Source organism: Gavialis gangeticus, unplaced genomic scaffold (assembly GCF_001723915.1).
Source record: "Gavialis gangeticus isolate Ggan-Ray unplaced genomic scaffold, GavGan_comp1, whole genome shotgun sequence".
In the NCBI taxonomy this organism is placed as follows: Eukaryota; Metazoa; Chordata; order Crocodylia; family Gavialidae; genus Gavialis; species Gavialis gangeticus.
The window spans coordinates 39,119,060-39,123,031 of NW_017728998.1; the positions used below are offsets into that span (position 1 = coordinate 39,119,060).

General features: G+C 49.4%; 1 long non-coding RNA gene across 1 annotated transcript in view; it reads right to left on the reverse strand.

Moving 5' to 3' along the window:
- Nucleotides 1-1,008, reverse strand: part of LOC109289617 — a 22,852-nt gene extending 21,844 nt beyond the window's left edge. The window contains exon 1 of the long non-coding RNA XR_002095430.1: nt 303-1,008. This is a non-coding gene — a long non-coding RNA (uncharacterized LOC109289617). The remainder of the gene's footprint in view (nt 1-302) is intronic.
- Nucleotides 1,009-3,972: the final 2,964 nt, after the last annotated feature.

Below are 3,972 nucleotides of genomic sequence, written 5' to 3' on the forward strand. Positions count from 1 at the left end.
CTTCTCTCCCCTGCCCTCCCGCCAATGTTTTTTTATCAAAGCCTATGTTGTTTTGCTCCTGTCCTATCTGCTCTTCCCTTAAGGAACAGCTCATAACCAAAAATGGGAAGCAGTGAGCAGTCAGGCAATGAGATGATAATGTTCTTACTTTTATAGGGTTCCTTGTAATTGCTAATTGTATTTTGAGCAGAAACACCTAATTGTTCTAAATGAAGTCATTTGAGCTGAAAACCAAAAGCAAAATTACGACTGATTCAGAAAATGGAAACACATTTACTGAGGAAGTCAGAAATCCAGGTCACCTTCTGTTCTCTTTAGCTTCAGCCTTCTTCAGCCTTGACTTTCCAGTTCAGGAAAGTACATAGGCAGTTCTACTGGAAAGTTCCTGCAGTTCTCCCAGGGGACACAATGTAGGAGGAAAGCTAGAACAGCCTTAGCAGCAGGAGAGCAGCAGAATAGTTTGCTTACTGGCACCTTCTAGTGCTGGGAGTTGGCGGTCTAAGCCAGTGTTTCCCAACCAGTGTGCCACAGCACAAAAGTATGTTCAGAAATGAACAGGTGTGCTACAGAATTTTGCCATAGCATTGAGCTACAAAAGGTATGAGAATGGGGAATGCCTTAACAGGTGTATCGCAAAAAATTTTTATTAATGTAAGTGTGCCTTCAGCTGGAAAAGATTGGGAAACACTAGTCTAAGCTGTGGGTCAAGGGATCAGTAGAGACTAACTCCTCAGAAGGTTGAGATGAGCCATAATTGGGGTTGTCTGCTGATCAGAGCAGACCAGATAAGAGATTGCTCCCAGACAAAGAACCATACCAGTATCTATGATGTAGGGTGGCTGTTAGGGAAAAGGGCCTAAGTTTTAGCAGTGACAAAATTGGATGCTGGAACTGAAAATATTTGTGTTGATTTATTGGTCTTTGAGGCTAGGGGCAAAAGTTACACAAAACCCATATAAGTGATCAGAAACCAGTTCAAGCCTGTAAAAAAACAGAAGTTCAGTGCACATAAACTGCTTTCAAAATGGCTAAAAATGGTTTAAGATAAACCTAGATGGATGTAGTATTAGACTTCTAACCCAGGTGTACTCAGGTATGTACTACCTTTTCCAGTTGAAGAGAAATGTCAGCAGGGCAGGTGTGTTGTGGGGGGACAACTGCTGTCTACCTGAACTTTTCTCTCCTTTCCCTACAGAAAGCCAAGCCAGGACACTATGAACTTAACCAAGGACACATTTATTTACATTAAAAGATAAATATAAACATAAACACAAATACATATATTTATATATACTATTAAACTATCAGCCTTATTCTATCTATATAGAGATGGATAGATATTAGTCTACCATTCCTAAAGATACAGATATGTTACTGCTAAATACCAGATAAATAATAGAGGAGGATCCCAGCAGGGCCTCAGTGAAAATCATATATTGTAAAATCTATTAACTAAAAATTTACAATTATAAAATACACAAGACATATGCACTATAACAAGGATTATTGGCAATATTTACATGGTTCTATACCTCTATCAGGATACAGTTAACTATTATAATAAAACTAGCCATTTGCCCACCAGCAATGACCGGGGGGGACCATGCCCCCCACCGTCTGGGCCCACTCCCCACCTCCCTGCCGCAGCAGTCGGGGGAGGGGGGGAGTGGACCTGGGCCTGATGCAGGGGAGGACTGGGTCTGAGGGTGGGGAGAAGCCAGCCCACCACAGTGGGGAGAGCAGAAGGCCTGGGCCAACCCAGTGGCAACAGGGAAATGGGAGGAATGGGCTTGGAGCTGACGGGGGGGAAGAGAAAGGGGGGTGGGGGAGGAGTGAGCCCAGGCCCAAGGTGGGGAGGAGGCCCAAGCCTGAGCCAGGGGAGAAGCCAGGCCGCTGCAGCAATGGGGAGGAGCAGTGGGGCCAGCCCAATGCGGCAGTGGCTGGGGGAGGGGAAGAGTGAGCCTCCTCCCCCTCTTGGGCCCAGGCCCACTCATCCCCCACCCCCTCCTTCCCCTGTCAACTCCAAGCCCGCTCCTCCCATTCACCCACCACCACCAGGTTGGCCCGGGCCTGCTGCTCCCCCCACCACAGTGAGCTGGCTTGTTTCTCAGCTCCTGCTGGTCCTCCTCCCACCCCACTGTGTGGGTCCTAGGCCCACTTTTCCCCTCCCTCTGCCACGTGCACCCACTATTCCCCAAAACCATCTTGCAGTTCTCCCAGGGGACACAACGTAGGAGGAAAGCTAGAACAGCCTTAGCAGCAGAAGAGCAGCAGAATAGTTTGCTTACTGGCACCTTCTAGTGGGAAACACTGGCTTAGACCGCCAACTCCCAGCACTAGAAGGTGCCAGTAAGCAAACTATTCTGCTGTTCTCCTGCTGCTAATAGCTCCTACCACTATCACTGCCACGTCATCCCACATGGGGCCCTGCAGGCAGGGATGATGAAAGGGAGGAAGGGTGGGCCAAGGCCAGAACCATGGCATCCTGACCCTGCTCCCTTCCACACTGCTGCTGTCACCACCTGCAAGGAGTAAGGTGGGGGGGCGAGACCAGGTCTGGTGGCCTGCCCTCTCATCATTGCCACCTGCAGGGAGCAGAGCTGGGGGGGCAAGGCCAGCACTGCTGGCCTTGCCCCCCTGTTCCATCCATTCCATTGCCCCCACCTCCAGGGAGCTTCCATACCCTGTGTCCCCACCATCATGGCAGCACTCCACCATGCCGCTAGCTCCTGTTCAAACACTTGTTTGCACTCTGATTGGCTGTTTGTCAACCAATCAAAGTGCGAATGAAACATTATAGACAGACAGACTTAGGCTTTTATAATATAAGAATATAGTCTAACCTAAGTTTCAACAAGTGTTTTATAACCTTAAACTCTATCAAAATCTAAATTTATTTAGTTATTAAATATAAATCTACAGTTATATACTCCTCTATCAAACACTTAGCCTCATAATATCAGATTAAAGATCTCAATATAACTCAATAATTTTAGACTTTATCAACTTACACTTATAATGCATAAAATATAAACCACATAATACCCAGTGCCCACTCACAAAATATAAGGTGGAACACCCTTGAATATAAGTAACTCTTCTAGGAACACCAAGGCCCAGGCTAGTCTGGAGCCTTGACTACGTTCCTGTGGCCATTTGGGGGGGCGGGGAAGAAACTCCCCTGGTGCCCTTCAGGCTTTCCTCAGCCTAGCCAAAATATCCTGTAACCCAAAATAAAACTTCATACTTGGGGAGCCCTTCCTTCTGGGCTTCCCCAACCTGTGGGGAAGCCCAGAAGGGGAACACCTTCCCCTTCCACAACTCCAGGAGGAGGGTCCTTGTCTCTTTCCTGGTGAGTTGCCACCTTTCCTGCTGAGACTCCAGCTGTCTCTGGCTCCCTCTGGGCCCGCCAGCTGCCAGTGACCCTGTATACCAAGGTGTGCACCGAGAGCTTTACTCTTCTGCTTGGTGTTGGGCCCCTGAGCCACCTTGAAGGGTTCTGGGGTCTTGGTTTCAACCAGGGCTCTCCATGCAAGACTTCAACTTTAAGGGCCTGGCCTCATGACAGGGGAGGGTTGTAGATCCCAGTCCCTCCATGTGGTGCCCAGGGCCTGGGTCTGCTCCCAGACCCTCCATGCAGTCCTGCCTTCACTGAGTCTTCCTGGCCTTGTGCCAGGGGTTGGGGACCCGAGCCACCTCATACGGCTCCAGGGCCTCAGTCCAACTTGGACCGCACTGTGTACCATCCATGCACTGAGATCCTGGCTGCTTACTAGGTGTTTGGGACACGAGCTGCCTCGTGTAGTTCCCAGGGTCCTGTCCCTCTTGGACCTCCCATGTAGTGCCACCTGCACCGAGCCCCTGGCCTCATGCCAGGGGGTGCAAACCCGAGCTGCCTCATATAGTTCCCAGGGTCTGACTCAGGTTCCCCTCGCTGGGACTAGGGGGTCAGTACACACATCTACAGGAGGC